At 38.1% G+C, this 17,805-nt stretch overlaps 1 protein-coding gene across 7 annotated transcripts in view; it reads left to right on the forward strand.

The window, feature by feature from the left end:
- Positions 1-17,805, forward strand: part of FHL1 (four and a half LIM domains 1) — a 59,532-nt gene that overhangs the window by 22,814 nt on the left and 18,913 nt on the right. Inside the window, exon 1 of one of the 7 annotated variants that reach the window (XM_074324127.1) lies at positions 5,221-5,243. The exons of the other annotated variants lie outside the window; for them this stretch is intronic. The gene's annotated coding sequence lies outside the window, so the exon portion shown is untranslated. Of the gene's footprint in view, positions 1-5,220; positions 5,244-17,805 lie in introns of those variants that run through there. 7 annotated transcript variants of the gene reach the window in all.

The raw sequence follows: 17,805 nt of genomic DNA on the forward strand, positions 1-17,805 counted from the left end.
TGCTCTTTGAGCCTGTGATGTATGCCACCTCTGTAGGTGCATGTGCAAATAATAAAGTATGCAGGAATTGCTGGGGATGCAGCTGTGCCTGGGACCAAATGCCCCCAAAATGAAAACAAATGTAAACTGTGTATTTCACACTCTAAAAGTTTGTTTGGAATAATCGAACAGTTTAGGAAAATGGACTTTGCAGTTTTCACAGGAGGATATTCTGTGTGTGTGTGTGTGTGTGTGTGTGTGTGTGTGTTTAAGTGATAATATATCCCATTTTGTGTTTAACATAGCATTTATCACAGGTAGTTTTTATAATTCAAGAACTTGAAATTCTTACGTTTGGCCACCTTTCAGTTATGGAATTATTTGGAACAAAAACTTGAACAAAACATAATTCTTAATGCATATGTGAGCTTGGTGATCTATGTATTTGCTTCTGTCGGAGGGACAATATTGTTAATTAAACATGTATTTCACATCTAGGAAATATTTGTTATCACTGACATATGGTCAGTGATTTCATTATTGATGTGGCAGTTTTTGATCATCACAAAACACAAAATTTTAAACTATAGGAGAGTCAGAGTGGTTTGACTTGTATCATTTATATTGATGTGACCTCTCTCCTTGGTGCACTAGCAGTAAGCGTGAAAATCAGCACAGATGGGTTACACAAACTTAAAGAGTTTGGAAATCATCAGTCTAGAGCCAAGGTCTCAAACTGGTGGGCTGGATCTGGCATGCAGCGGTGTTCTTTTAAATGTTTAAGTGAATTGCCAGCATTTAAAAATCGAGAGATTTCACGTTTTAAAAAAAATCCAGATTTTTAGCTTCTCTTGAAATATCAGAAGATCTGGCAACATTGAGGCTGCATTCCTGTGTGGTGACACTAAGCAGGAGCCAAATAGCTGCTGTATCTTTAGATGGAACATGAACTCTGAAATTTGCTAGAGTCTCCACCACTTTATTATCTCCTTGACACTAAGGACAAGGGCAGTTGCCATTATCTGAATGTTGTGGTCATTTATAAGACCTGCTTGGCTCTTACGTGTGTTTTTGCCCCAGGTCTAGATGAAATTGAGGCTGCAAACTTAGATCCATCCTTTCCTCAAAATATCAGCTTGTTACTTTTCAGGCACGTGGTGTTAGGTGATGTTCATTTTAAGGGAATGCATTGAAAGGGTTGAGGGTAAACATTTGAGGGGAGGGATGCCTTCTGGTGGTGCCTGATTAAGAGAAGGAGCATTAACAGAGTTTGGAGGATTCCTGGGGTCTACCCCAGTGCTTGTCAGACTGTAATGTATAGATTCTGATGAAGCACGTCTGGGGTAGGGTGTGAGATTCTGCTATTACAACAAGCACTGGTCTGCGGACCTATCTCTCTTTGAGTGGCAAGGGGACTCTACTCTAAAGCAATTCTAAGAAAAGGAAGTCATGTAGTGATGGTTCTAAATATCTTTTTCTTTGGCCTGAGAACGAGAAGGAGATTTTACCCAGGCTATTTGTGGTTGAATCTTTCGTAGATAAACCTGTATTCCCTTCTAGTTGCAGCAGGGTAAGTTAAAAAAATCAATTATTTGTAATACAGCATGGCCTATGTAAACAATAACCCAAACTTTTATTTTAAAACTTGTTTTAAGTGCTGCTAGTAAAAAAAAAAAAGCTAGATATGTTAAATCTCAAGAATCATGAAATAGGGATTAGAGATTTTCATTTTATAATTATAGGAGAATATATTTATGAGACTCTTAAAAAACTTACAAATAAGACCACAGAAAATTGGATAATTATCAAATCTCTGGATATATGATAATATTGTAAGGTTAGAAGGTAAAATGATAGAAGTCCAGGAAAGATCAACAGATTCAAATATATAAAAATTTGCTGAGTGGATCTTAACTGTTCTCACCACACACACACACACACACAAACACACGCACACAAATGGTAACTCTGAGGTGATGGAGGTGTTAATTAAATTGATTGTGATGATCATTTCACTATGTATATGTATGTCATCATCACATTGTACACCTTAAATATGTACAATTTTTGTGAATTATACCTCAACAACGATGGAAAAAAACAACTAAAGAAAAGGAAAACACACTAGGAAATGTTTGGTGAATTTGACAAGATAATTAATTCCCACATTATGCATAGAGCTCATATAGATTGTAAGGCCTGACACAGGCCTGGCATGAGGTAGATGTGCCATAACTGTTGGCTAAATGAATTCTGCAGTAGGTAGATAGGCAAAAGACGAGTTATATCACAAAGTAAACAAATGCATGGAAGAACTATTCAGCCACTCTGGTGTGCAAAAACAAGCATATTCAAATGGCAACAAAGTACATTTTTCAACTATTAAATCAGCAAAAACAAAAAGAAAATCCTATCCTAATATGGTTACCTTGAAATTGATAAACACTGACTCATTGCTGGTATCATGGTAAGTTGGTAAAATGCCTTTGGAATATTATTTGGCAATATATAGCAAAAGTCCCAAAGATTGGTACCCCTTGATCCAGTAATCCTGTTTTGGGAAATGTGTTCTAAGAAACTGTTCTAAGAAAAGAAGAAAAAAGCTATACGTTATGGGTGTTCATCACAGTGTTATTTGTAAGGACATAAACATCCAACAATAGAGTAATGGTTCATTTATTCAACAAACCTTTTGGATTAAGTAATTGTGATACCTCTATGCAGTGGAATTCCATGAATATGTTCAAAATTATCTGCAAGCATCAGAGCAATGTGAAAGAATTTATATAATATAGCCCTACTAAAAAATGCAGGACGCAAAATTGCATATGTGCTGTGATTATAACCTTCTAAAGAGATATGTACATATGGACAAGAACTAGAAGGCACATGGACAAATGTAAGTAATACCTTATTTGAGGTTTTATTTATATTTTCTCCTATTGTTTGTACATTTCACTGTTAAGTATATGGTCACTTAGAGGTTGAGGACCTTCAGCTTTTTTTTTTTTCACCTACTTAAATCAACTCCATATCATCATCACAAGCAGCAGTATTCCTACTGGTCACACAGTAGGTGTTTAGTAAATAACTATGAAACACGATGAGGACTGCTGCCCAGAGCCTAAACGTGGAGTTCCAGTGGTACAGTTCCTACTTGCTGCTTTGTTCCACCATCCTGAGCTCCCATTTTTCTTTCTTCTGTTTCCTGTGGTTGGTACAGAGGCATGTGGGTGTCCCACATGAGAAAGTATAAATATTTGTCTCAGAGCTTTTCATTAATGTACAGAGGTGCCAGAGAGTGACTCTTACGTCTAAAGGCTCAGTGTACACTGAAGTAGAACCTTAACAGGGCTGTAATTCAAGGGCAATGCCTATTTCATCTTCTGGTTTCATTAGGTAAGTAACAAAAATTCACTTTTGTGTCATGAGCTGCCTTCTTTTAGCATCCCCTCCCTGTTTCAGTCAGATATACTTGTTTCCCTGCTGTAAGTATACTTTTCTCCTTTAATTAGGTCAGTTACTTCATGTCTGTTTTTCTTTTTTGACATGGTTTCCTCTGGCTTTAGCACCACATATTTTCCCCATATGTCATTGCCTCTGGAGCTTCATGTTGCAATCGTTTTTCAAGGGGAACAGAGAGCACATTACGAAGGGGGTAGCTCTTGACTCTTTGCCTGCTCTTTGCCTGCTTGAGCGTTCCTGTTTCTTTTGGGCCTAGTTCTGTTTGGTTTGTAGTCTTCATCATCAATTTTGTTTGGACTGAAAGATACTTAAGTAAAAATAATGGTAAGTCAGAGATATGTCTGGCAAAGGTGCAGCACATTTGTTAAGGTTACTGGTTTATTTATCTCCCCTGTCTCTATGGTGACTAAATCCAGGGCTGGGATTTAATGGACTTAATTTTGACCTCTTGTACATTTCCTAACTTTCCCAGCCTCTGATACAGAAGGAATTCATTTTCACTTTAGGAGAGAAACTGCCCCACTTAGGGAAAGGGTCCTAACTGGACTCTTGAAAAGTGGAATCTCCAGGGTCTTCAATTCTTATGCCATCTTCGATCAGAGTTCATATAGCACTGTTAAAGAAAACTAGGTCTTTTAGGTAAACACACACATACATACAACATTGCTAATGGCCCTAGGAAATAATTTTCTTATCAGTCAAATAACATATTTAGTTAATGTGAATGAGCTATATATGAGAAGTTTTTATAAGAGAACCTTGTATAAGAATATTAAATCAATGGGAACATTGATATTACATTTTTTTTAATTTTTGAAAGTATCTCCTTTATCCATTACAAGATTGTGAATTTGCTTGCATATAGATGTTTAAACCATATTTTAGAGTTCAAGTGTATTAAACTGCCATGGAAGTCCACAATAAAGGTTGGGTTTGACTAGGATTCCCATGGAAGAAGTCAGATCTGGACAGTGAAATTCAAATCTAGTGTTCTATCTATACCCAATTGATGTGAAATGAAGACACGGATATCTGACCTCTAAGGTAGCCAGAGTCAAACCATCTTGGACTTCAGTTGGTTCAAATGACCCTTTAAAACTTTGTTATCCTCTCCCACATGATCCTTTGAGATTTACCAGGATACATCAGTTTTAGGACATTTTTTTTTAATTTATTGGGGTGACAATTGTTAGTAAAGTTACATAGATTTCAGGTGTACAATTCTGTATTACATCATCTATAAATCCCATTGTGTGTTCATCACCCAGAGTCAGTCTTCCTTCCATCACCATATATTTGATCCCCCTTACCCTCTCCTCCCACCCCCCACCCCCCTTACCCTCTGGTAACCACTAATAATTTATCCAAAATTGAGTCGAGTGCTTTATTTAAGATTAGTGGGTACTTTGTTAGTTTACTCATGGATAATTTATTTATTTGCAAGTCCTTTTATCTTCTCTAGGAGCAAACTCACATATGTGAATTTTCTTTAAAATCAGAACAAGGAGTCAGTAAATGATAAGGACTACACAAAGGCTGAGACAAGGGAAGCAACGTAAGTGCCCCTACATCCTTATTCCCCAATAAAATATTAGAGTTCAGATCTTCCATCAAATTCAGTTCAAGTCTAATAGGAACTTGTGAATACTTAATGTTTTTATTCAGATTTTTTAACATCATAAAACTCAATGGATATGGAAGTTGTTGTAAGATTTTCTCCATCGTCAGCTCTTCTATTAATAGAACGAAGTGTTGAGAAGCCAACAGCAGATGCTCACTTGCAGAGAAGATCCATACTTGTAAGATGAATGTTGGATACTCATTAAGTTCTGGGTCTGAAACTTTGCCTGATGTGTCTTATAACTGTGAACTTAGAAAATATATTAGGTCACAGTCATAGCTAAATCATACAAATTTTATTATGGCCAGTACAATAAGCATAGCTGAGGTCAGAACTTACAGAAATTAAAATATTAAGGCCCAAAGCCCTTAATAATGCTTGAGAAAGAGTAGCACATTTATCATCATCATGATTATTTTCTTATCAACCTCATGTGTTAAAAGCCCAGTATGGAAAACTGTGGTAATAATGGTAGTTATAATTTATTTTACTATTTCTTTAATTGTTAATGTTTTGATTTTGTTTAAACAGCTCTAAGGAGCAAATCAATTTAAATAAAAAAGGATGCAATATATAAAAATGTGTTTAGAATAGTCACCTCATTCTCCTGTTCATACTTTGTACAGTATCTCTCAATGAAGGATATCCATTTATTGGATGAACAGTTAGTTTCTTTAACAGTTCTTCACCTAAGTAGTAAAGCAGTGGTGTGGTCCTTAGGTAGTTTGGTGAGAACTTGTGGTATTTGCGAGCCTGTCGATATCTCTTAAACCATGTTATAGGGCCATTTTTATGCATTATTCAGGATTGCAAATTAATAATTTTCTGAAGATCTTCCAAGTGTTTCTTTCCCAGAACCAGTGGAGCATTTTCTATGGATTCTATGAGAGTTTGCCTACATAGTTGTCAGTATACATGGGCTAGGGGGTTCATAATCCATAGTGTCTTTTGCTCACCAAAGTGATTCAAATGCTGACAAATTGGAGAAGATGAGTTCCACCCTTGTCGTTGGGCTCACATGATGGGTTTGAACCTGGAAACACTACAATATGTTCCATTATATTTTAGCTCATCCTTATGTTCCCAGCCATATCCTCTGTATTGTCAGTTCTCATAGACTTTACATAGGATCTTGACCCAATCTGTTTGGTCCTCTCCTGGGTATTGTCCATTTTTATCACAGGGACAATCTAAGACACAAAGAGAGTCAAGGATTTGGTTGGGGTCACTGTTTTAAGTCATACCCAGCTTTCTCCGGGAAACTGGAAGCTCCTTGGGAGCAAGAATGTCTTCTGATGTCTTCTCTGGTGTCCTTCATATCATTTATTATTTAGTGCCACAGGCTTAGTAGGCATTTACTAGAGATATAATTAATTGAGTGAAAGGCATTTTATAAATTACAAACCATAGCATCACTCAGGGCAATCTTAGTGTCTTTGTTTGACTCCTGTTTCCCTAATATCAGTATTCCTGACATCACTGGAGCATATTCTTGAATGGAACAGTCCCTCAAACAGACAAAAAAGTTTAAGTTATATAGTGAACATTCACATTCCCACCACCTAGATTCTACAATTAAACAGTTTGCTGTATTTGCTTGATCACGTATCCATCCATCCATTGGTCCATTTAAATTTTTTGGACGCATTTCAAAGTAAGCTGCAGGCTGCCATACATTTCACCTCTAAACACTTCAGCATGCCTGCTGTCAGATTTGCTAAGATTCTGACACTGACTTTTCTGGTGGCTTAGACGAGATGGTAAGTTGAATGTGAAATAAGCTCTGTTTTCAGACTCGGGGAGTTTTTGTTTCTGATTACCAGCAAGTGCACAAACACATATCTATCGCTGCCCCTTTCCCCCCACATTACACGGTCACATTGTTTGTATGGTTGAAACTTGGAAGGCCAGCCTAGGAAATAGAGTTGAGGATCTTGTTTATATGAGAATTAGAGTTGAGCCTAGTGGGGGAGTGGGTACTATAGGGGAGGGGGATAGAGATTCAGAATCAATAATTTACTGGCGGGATACCAGTTACTTATACATGTAAGTCTAGAGGGGGTTTAGTGGCTGTTTATATTACCTGAGGGTGACAGATTTAGTAAACACTAACCATACAAATAGAGGGTCCTTCTAGTCTAGTGGTTTTCACATTACATTCCATAGAACACTAGAATTCATAGAGTGTTTCTGAAGTTTCACCAACGTTTGAATTAGACTTTTAAAGTGTATTGAACTGTTTTTAAAAACTTTGAAAAATGACATACATAGTCACCTCGGGCCGTTAAGTGTTTTGTAGTAAATTTTAACATACTGGAGAACACTTACTGGTTGACTTTAAAATAAGTAAAGGTTATTAATGTCAACTTAAAATAAAATGTTGAATAACACGTATCTATCTTCCATCAAAGCCAGGATAATATTTCTGTTGTGTGAATAAAGACAAAAGGTCTTCAGTGAGACCATTACACAAAAGCCATGGTGTTAAGACACTGGCCTGCAAAAGCTGATATTACATTTTGGTTTCCGATTACCATGAGCACTTATCCATCTGTTATATTTAGATATTTTTTTCTAGTACCTTTAGAAATCTGGAAACAGATGAGTATATGCTTTCAACTTGAAAGGACCATAAAAGGGGAAAGGTAGTTAAGAGGCCAGAGGCTGGCTCCAGTGTCATCCCTCAGATGGGGCTGTGTGAATGGATTAGGGAAGCTCCAAAAAGGTCTTTCTCTTAGCCGATAGCTCTAACTGCTCAACGTAAATCTGAAAATGTATGTGTGTGATATTGCAGTTCATTATGACATTTTCAGGGTTTCTTTGATTATGCCTGGAAAGCCTTACAAATGGCTTTTTGGCAGATTTTTTTCACTTGGAGTCTGTGGTGCTCACTTTGGTTCCTTCATTGCAGATCATACCACATTCTGTGCCCATAGTCTGAAATGCCTCTTGGAAGCTGGTACCTGTTTGTGTGTAACTGCAGTTGATTTAAAAAACAAAACAAAACATACACACACACACACACACACACGTGTGTGTGTGTGTGTGTGTGTGTATGCTCATCTATATTTTATTTTCCCCCTAACATTTTATTACGAGTATTTTCAAAGTTGATATGATTTTGCAGTGAACACACCCATCATTAAGAGCCTGCCATTCAAAGCATTTACTCTATGTGTTTAATCACATATCTATCCATCTCTCACTCTCCCTCAATCCACATTATTTTCGGATTCATTTCAAAGTAAATGTAGTAGATTTCACCAGTTAACTTCATATATTTTACATACTTTGACTCTGGCTGTTCAAACATTACACAAATGTGCCTAACTTGTTATAGAGTCCTGTGAAAATTGTAAAATAAATACCTGTTTTACTGGGGGGAAAAATTTAGGAAACTTATTTTAAAAGTAACAGATTTTTCTGGAATTCTGGCATGAAGTTGGAGAAGAATACTGGCTTATTTTTAAATCTGAACTTTTTTGTGACTCAGACATTGCTGACCCCTAATAAAAAGGGGGGTATACTTGTAAATTTTGTTTTCATCATTGAGACAGGAGCCAAATAACTTCCAGTTCTTCTAGAGAGACAGGATCTTTAAAAGTGTTATAAACATCAAGTGTTGGTCACTCCAGCAAAATCTATTGCATTTGGAAAGCAGAGGAGCAGTTAACTGAGGACTAAATTGGTCTATGCTGGATCCGATCCCAAACCCTGGTGTCAGGGTGTTAAGTGCAATTTATTAAAAAACACTCTCATTACCATTGGAACAGTGAGACCGGGATGGAGATGAAAGATATTAGTGTATGGCTTTTGCCCCTATTTTTGTGGAAAGCACTCCCTACGTTCTTGCAAAGCTATGTTGTTCTTCTCTTTATTCTCAATCCCTGGAGTCATGTCCTAACACTGTCCCTTGGCCCAGGGGGTTGGCTGGGTATATTTCCTTCTGGAAGTCTTCACTTGCACTCTTGAGTTAGCTGGCAGGAGATCCTTTAAAAGCATTTCCAAGCAGTGTTTCCCACCCCCTATAGGGGCTAATCTTGCAATTTCCACTTCAATGTCAGCTGCCGTTGCTTGGGTCAAAACAGTTCTCCACTATGTTCCCAATCTCTGGACCTTCCAAGAAAATTTAACGTGTAACCACAAAAAGTTAGAACAGAAAAATCTTTGGGGGCAGGGGTTAGGTGGGGGATATGGGTGGAGAACTTGGTGATTAGATATATTTTAAATGTGTCAGTAGAACATGATTTTTAAAAAATTACATATAGGGAGTTGTAAAAAAATTACCAACCCCCTCAGACAGACACACTGTCATTTAAAACCCATAAGAAGTCCTTGACACCATGGAATAATATGTATTTTGGTCTTGGAAGGGACTATGAGGTCGCTAAAGTTTGATTCCTCTACCACTGACTTACTCTTTGATCTCGGAATGTAACTGACTTGTTCTGTGATGGTTTCATAAGCACCGATAATAAAACTGATTTAGTGCATATAGTATAATAGAGAAGTTTAAGACTGTATCTATTTGCTATTAGGCCTCGAGTTTTTGGCATTATGTCATTAAATTTTTAGATATTAACATTTATCAATTTAATATTATTTGAAAAAGTTGTTTTGTGTATGAATACTTTATATTCTGTAGTTTATCTACGTGGTACCACCCTTACTAAAATGATATTTCCACAAATCACTTTGTGGAAGATACATTTTCTTATTGGAAAATGTGTTTAAGACACGTAGAAATTGATCAGACTTTGTACTTATTGCTAAGCAGGAAGGTGGAAAGTGTCCTAGATTTATGATTAGGACAGGTGACAGTGCTTGAGCTTCTATTCTTAGTTTGACCTTGCCCCCCTCTCTTGAGGCAAGACACTTAATCTTTCAATGTCTCAGTTTATCCACCTATAACACCTATAGTTTTATTTCATGAAAATAGTCCCTGGTTTTTGTTTGATAGCTTTTGAGGGCTTGATGCAGAAAGTGGCATGGACGTTCAAATTACGAGGTAGAGGTTATTTGGATGTTGAATGATAATCTTGACAAATTAGTAATTACTACATTTAGAAAGTTACAGCTCTGGAGGGAATTGATATTTGATATTGTTGTCCTGTGTGCTCTAAGTTACCATCATAACAGTAGGAAAATAAACTCTGTCTTGGATGTGTTACAAAGGGATTAACTCACTTCTTCAAGTTGTTACTAAATTGCCAGCCCTTTCGACAACAGAAATAAAAAAGTACTCCTTGTTTTACTTAATTTTTCTGGAATAAAACTCTTCTGACTAACCTTATTTTTTTTTCTTTTGTTGAGGGCTTTTCAAGTTACTCTCTTTGTAAAGAATGAAGGATAAACCATGCCAGTTACTTAAAGCAACTAAAATCACCCTCTACAAATATGTAGAGAGGAGTATGCTTTTAATTTTTAGATCAAAGCAAAGAACTAAGATTATGTGGCACTTGCTTATTATACATTTGTTCCCAGCTACTTACTTGTGCCTCTGTAAACTATTAAGTATTAACTGACTATCAAGAGGATTAAATAGCTAGATCCTGAGTAAAGCTGAAAAAGCCCTATGACTATTTTATCAATTCTACATCCTTCAAAGTTTGGGCTAAATTGAGAGAGAATCCCTATCATGGAGATTGTCAGTCTTTTCACAATGATCTGCTACTATATTTTTATGGTGCATTATAAATGGTGTATGTTTATTGTGAAAATTGTGTGAGTCACGTGAAAAATTAAACCCACTTGAAAAATTAGAAGACACTACCTACTTATGTATAAAGCCTGATTTATATACATTTACTCTCAAACAACATGGGTTTGAACTGCATGGGTCCATTTATAGGTGGATTTTTTTTTTTCAATAAATAACGGTAAATATATTTTCTCTTACGATTTTCTTAATAACATTTTCTTTTCTCTAGCTTACTTTATTGTAAGAATATAATCTTATATTGTAAGTATATAGTACATATAGCCTACAAAACATGTGCTAATCAACTGTTTATGTTATCAGTAAGGCTTCTGGTCAACAGTAGGCTATTCATAGTAAAGTTTTGGGGGAGTCAAAAGTCCTACTTGGATTTTTGACTGTGTGGGGGGCCAGCATCCCTAACCCCTGCATTGTTTAAGGGTCAACTGTATGTATATATTTTTTCTTTTACAAATATATTTTGATATTTTTCAGTTCATACAGTACTTGGACATGTTATTTAATTTCATTCCTACAGCAATTCTATAGGGAAAGGAAGATAGGTATTTATGTTCCCGTTTTATCAATGAGGAAGAAAAATTAACTTGGCTAGTGAGCAGCTCACCAAAGTCAAGGATTCCATCTGGGGTTTTTGATTCCATGTCTATTGCTCATTCCTTGAGTTACAAAAGAGTGAAGTCAACCAAACATTCACTGTTCATTAAACAAAAACTTAAAATTCATTTACCTCTTATACTGTTTTCTGAAACTATTTTTACAAAGTTGTAATTGATTTTGTACTTGCTCAAAATGTTTTAAAATTAAATGTCCTGTTTCAGAGCTCCTGAATTAGTCTCTTCTCTGTACACTTCCTTGTTCAATATGATCATTTGTATAGGCTTTAGCATTTACTTGTGACATTAAATGAGTAGACCATTGGAAGCGAATGGAAATTGATTCAGTTTTGTGATTTTTATCATACTCCTGGTTCACCACACTGAATTGCCACAACACTGTGACTGAAGATCCTAACAAAAATAGCTGGTAGATATACTTTTCAAATGATTTGCATATATTAAGCTAATTTACAAACCTCAACCCCTTTTCCTGAAATCCAAAGAGTTAATATTTTTACATGTTAGCTGTGAAATTGGAGCGAGGGTGCTGGTGACATTTCTTTTTCTTGTTTGTCCATATAAACAGGGAGTTACAATCTAAGTTGGTAAATCAGTGACAAATAGAACATGAGTCATCTGGCTTCAGTTAGTTATGCTGCTACCTTTAAAATACAGTGCACATTTCAGAAAAGGCTGATTTTGAGATTACAGACATTGAGCTACACTTCTGCTTTAAAGAAGGAACACTTACAGGGTTAATTTAAAACTCTGATCCAGATAGAGTTGAAAAAACATCCCTGACAGGTTTCTATAACGAACGAGTATGGTGTTTTGTTCTCCCAGCAGGCAGTTTTAAGGTCAGAACTGTAACTCAGAGCCATGTACTTGGTTGGTGATAGGCATCGTTGACATGTTGCCATTCTAATCATCCAAAAGGGCTTGTGCCCAGCTCAGGTTGCTCCATTATCCCCAGCTGAGAAGCTACCTTTCATTTTTTAAAAAATAGATAAAGAGGAGAACATGAATATTTGAAAGTCAGATACCATATATACTTTACAGCTTTTCAGCCTAAAAATTGATGAACCCTAAGTCCCTCTTTAGTTTTGAGAGATAATCCTCCATTGCCACTAATCTGTCATGGTCCAGCACTGCATGAGCATATGTGTACTTTGTCAGGATGAGTGTATTACTAAGTTTATTGTTTTGTAATTCGTTGGTGAGGCACTGTGGTTTAGTGCAAAGAGCACTAGCCTTAGAATCAAAAGCCACTTCCTGTCTGGGTGGCTTATTAACTGAGGGTAACCGTAGCATAGTTGGCATAGGAATTCCAGATGGCATCATCTCTGCATGAACAGAAATAATCTGCCATTTCAGTAAGCTTTGGTGGGTGCTACCTGATCCACTTGAAATCCTTTCATCGTTTTTCCTTTTTCTCTCTTCCTTCCCTTGTAAATCACAAGTCTTGTTCTTTTAGTGCAGCTGACCCCTGTTGGGTGTTGGAGGAAGGCAATCTGATTAACTTACTCCTTTTTTTAGTTGGTTCATTCCATCGTTTTAAACTTTGTATATTTCTTGCAGCATTGTTTATAATAACAGACTGTAAGCAACTTAACTCTGTCAGTAAGGGACTGACTAAGTGAATTGTGGCATATATACAGTTGGATACTATGTACATGTTAACAAAAGAAGAAACTCTTTATATACTACCATGGAAAATTCTCTACAATACATTAAATAGAAAAGACAAGGTGCAGAAGAGTATGTATAGTGTATCACTATTATGGTTTTTAAAAAAGGAAAAAGACAAAAATGTATATATCTACCTATTTTTCATATACCCAGTATCTCTGGGAACATAAGAAGACACTGGTATCCTTGGTTGGAGAGAGGGAAGTGGGTGTCTGGGCACAGGCAGAGGAGGAAGACTTTTCACTGTATACTCTTGTGCCTTTCCAAAAATACATATTTAAGAAATCAATTCACACCCCAAAAAAGAACGTTCACATAGCATTATTCATAATGGCTAAAAAGTAGCAACAACTCATGTCCATCCATTAACTGATGAGTAGGTAAACAGGATGTGGTGTATCCATACAATGAAATATTATTTAGTTATAAAAAGGAATGACGTGCTGAGCACCTACAACATGCACGAGCCTTGAAAACATGCTAAGTTAAAGAAATCAACCACAAGAGGTCACAGCTTGTATGATCCCATTTACATGCAATGTGTGAAATAGGCAAATCTGTAGAGAAAGAAAGTAGATTAGTGGTTGCCAGGGGCTGGGGGAAGGGGGATAGAGAGTGATAGCTGAGAGGTCCAGGGTTTCTTTTTTGGTGATGAAAATGTTCTGGAATTAGATAGGGGTGATGGTTACCCAACATTATGAATATACCAAAAACTACTGAAGTGTGTACTTTAAAAGGGTGGATTTTATGTTGTGTAAACTGTATCTCTGTAAATAAAAACAACTTGGTGAAGTCACGAACATGGTCACTTGAAGAATCGCTGTGAACATACAAAGCAATGAACACCTTAAGTTTCCACCTAAGAAGTATTTCCATTGTAAATACTTCTCTGATGGCGCCAGAGGACTTCAGATCCTTTAGCTCCTTTCACTAACACTCAGTAGTGATCTTTTCATTTTAGGGGAATATTGTTAACCCAAATGAAGCACGGATTGATGGAATTTGGGGCAACATAAGCAAATAAAGGAGTTTGAATTCTATGGGATTGAGATGTTGTGGCTGCAGGCTTTCCCTAAACCCTGCCACTAGGAGAGAAGGCTCTCGGAGTTTTTGAAGGAGCCTCCGAGAATCTTTTGGACCAGTATGTCCTTTCTCTGGCCACAGCTGATCCCAGAGATGCCCCTACCCCTATCCTGCCTCCCTGGGCTGGTCAGCCGCCACTGTTCCCTTCCCTGTGTTCTCCTGGGTAGAGCTGAATCACAGAGTTTAAGGAGTCCTTTCTGATAGGGGATTGGCTTCGGGGTTCTGTGGTGAGATTGGTGGACCTGACAATACAGCTTCTCTTCCCATAGTCACTAACTGTTCATAGGTGCTGGGTCATTGCGGCTTTGGTCTAGCAGAACAATTGCCATCATAGCACATGGCCTGTCCACGGGTTGGTTGGATACCAGTCTTACCAACTCCAGGTGTCTTAACTTGAATTCACCTTGGAGTGTGCATGACCACAATGGATCTTTGGTCAGAAGTGGGGTACAAGATGCATATTTCAGTTTGCCACCCCTGAGACCTTAGGCACTATTCCTGTACTCACTGAAGCTAAGTCTCCCCACAAGCAGCCTTACCTCACCTAATAAGACGGGGTCTTTCAGATCCACGTCCTTGGCATTTGTTCAGAATTAACTCACACAATACAAAAGTAACCGATGTTCTGGCTGGAGCTGCTGTTCTGATGGTCTACGTAGCTGCTTTTCGTTGTTGATCTTCATAGGCCCACGTAAGATCAAAGGTGTGAACCACAGGTGGCCTGTCTCATTAATTAGTCACATCATAGCGAGCCCTTGTTCATCGTGTTGGAAAATCTAATCATCCACTGGGCGTACTGGGCCCTTACTTGGCAGGAGGGATGTAGGGAAGAGCCCTCCTCACCCTAAGACTGAGCAGCTGCCCTAGATCTAGCAGGTCTTTTATTTGCAGGAGAGGATCAAGAGCAGTGTTTTGTTCTTCCTAGGTGTCCATCATTTGCTCCTAAACCCTCCTTATCCATGTGGGGTATAGAGCTCTCTCTGGGCTGTCTCTCTGCCGGAGGCTGATTCCTCTGAGTTCCTAGGACTTAGAATTGCTCTCTGGTGCCCCAAGCATTCTCACGCCCATAATCCTTACAGCTGAACTCTTGGCCAACATCCTGCGCTCTTATCTCTTTTCCACATATCCCCTTGAACTGGTGAACTTGAAGATAAATTCTTCTTTTGCAGGACTGTGCTACTTGGGACATCCACATTTTTAGAGTGTAATTGCATAAATAATATGTTTTGCTTCCTTTGTGCCAGCCACTGTTCTAAATATTGCAAATATTTACTACTTTATTTTTCCCAACAACCCTATTAATATAGGTATTATTGTTATCCCCATTCTACAGGTGAGCAAAGTGAGTCACAGAGAAGTTAAGTAGATCTTGCTTGCACACAACTAGTAAGTGGTGGAGGCAGGATTCAATTTAGACATTCTGGCTCCAGAGTCCATGCCCTTAGCCACAGCACTGTATTCCCTTGAAACTTTATAAAATAGATATAATCATGTTAAACTTAGGGCAAATTCCATATTATCTGTCTTAGAACAATGATGTTCAAACAGTCTCATGTAAAATTAGACTTCAATTTCTTTCGTGGAAATCTTCAAAAATAGCTATGATCCAGTCGGAACCATTTTATTTGAGTTCCATTGGATGCAACAATCACCATCACTCTTTGTTTAGTTTTCCATACCTTAGGCAGTCTGGTAAATAACACCAGGTACATATTCATGTGTTTGTTTTCTTGAGTATCACACTGCTTGGAAGTGAACCAGAAGGGTTGGGATTTGAGGTAAATGTGATGTGATCTTTTCAATTGAATGACCTTTGGTGGCTCCTGCCACTCTAGCTGCAGACTCCTTTTCACATTCTGTTTGCCAAACTTCTTGTTCCTGTAGTTCTGTTCATGTACTCCCCTTCTGGCATGGTGAACGTACTGCTTGACTTCAAGAGCTTTGAGACCACTCACTCGTGCTCCTTGAGTGTCAGCTGCTATAGGCAGACCCTCTGTTCTTCCATCAACCTGGTCCTTATCTCTCATGGCTCTGTATCAACTGCCACTTTCCAGTTACCTCAGCTGAAGTTTATGGTCTCTTTGACCCCACTCTTACTGTAGCATGAGAGAATGTACAAAGTGGTCATCTACAAATCATACAACTGTCCCTTAGTCTCCAGATCTGTAACCCGGACACCTAGCCTCTGCTGCTGATTATCAAAAACCAAGGGACCATGAGCCCCATTTACCATAAATCGCATTCCCAGGTTTTGCGTTGTCATGAGTAAAGAGCCCTGGTTGGAAGCAGCTTGATACGGTGCCAGGAATAGCGCCTTGGGCGTCTGCACACTCAGGTTCTAGACCTGGGGCTGCTGTTAATGTTGTGAAGCAAGTCATCTCCACTCTGGGCCTTAGTTTCCCCGTTTGTAAAATGAGGTGGTTGGACTACACGGTATCTAAGGTCATTTCCAACTCTACCATTATGCAATCATTATAAAGTTGGAAGCACCCAGAGACTCCGCCTGTTATACTCTGTCCTGACCATGCACAGACAGAGAGAAAACAAGCTACGCTTTGGGGCAGTGAACTCATGTCAGGCCACACACAAGATCACTCTGGCCTTCCCTCTGGCCCTTGCAAACAGAATAGCTCTTTTCACAGAAAGTTATTTGTGTTTGCTCTCTCAGCTATGAAGCACTGTGGATCACTACCCTCCTGGGTCCTCCTGTGAGTATCTGCTTCGAATCCAGACTGAGACACAGCTCAGGCAGACAGATAATGACCCTCGGGGAAACGTGGCAGGTGGGGACCAAATGAGGTTGCACCTTAGGCTATTTCAATCCTCTAGAAATCCGATTGCCCCTGCTATCAGTCAACCCTGTTACCTAACCAAATCTAGACTTTCTGAGTGACACCCCATCACTGCTTGATCCCTTTCCGCCTCTTGTGCTCCCACTCCCATCTCTGTGTACCATGACCAAGCCCCGCAGAACCACTCATGAGTGTTTCCAACTTTCGCCCTGAATTCCAGGGCTATCCCCTATTGAGGAGTTGAAAACATCAATGCATAATAAGGTAATGTCCTAATTACAGTCCTTTGGTAAATGACAAATTAACTAGTTGAGATCTCACACCAAGAAGCAGGGCTCATGAGGTATTGTGATAACATCTCTGGTTAAGGCAGTCAATCTCCATTAGCAGCTTTAAGAATAAAGAAATAGCTTATTTGATTTGCTGGGTTTTCCCTGTGATGGATATTAATCAGCTGAGTAGATTAGAGACTAGGGTTATGGCATGTTTAGCTCTCAAGCATCTATCAGAGGCTTGAAATGTCCATAACAGCTGGGCTTGGTGACTGCCAGGACTTAACATGATTGAAAGGGTGTTTTGAATCATGGCACATGGCAACATGGAAATAAAACAGATATGTCACAAGTAGGTGGTAGAAATAGAATGGAAGAGAAGTTTAACACCTAAAATATGACAAAGATTTATCCCTACCAGCTTCTCAGTTTCATGATGCATTCATTTTCCCTTGATCTGAGATTCTGTGTTTGTATTATATATTTTCTTCTAAAACTCTTTCTAATTCTTCTGTCATTTTTTCTCTTTTTAAAATTTTATTAGTTTCAGGTGCACAAGACACAGCAATACTTAGACGTTTATCATTTA

Source organism: Rhinolophus sinicus, chromosome X (assembly GCF_036562045.2).
Source record: "Rhinolophus sinicus isolate RSC01 chromosome X, ASM3656204v1, whole genome shotgun sequence".
NCBI classification, from domain to species: Eukaryota; Metazoa; Chordata; class Mammalia; order Chiroptera; family Rhinolophidae; genus Rhinolophus; species Rhinolophus sinicus.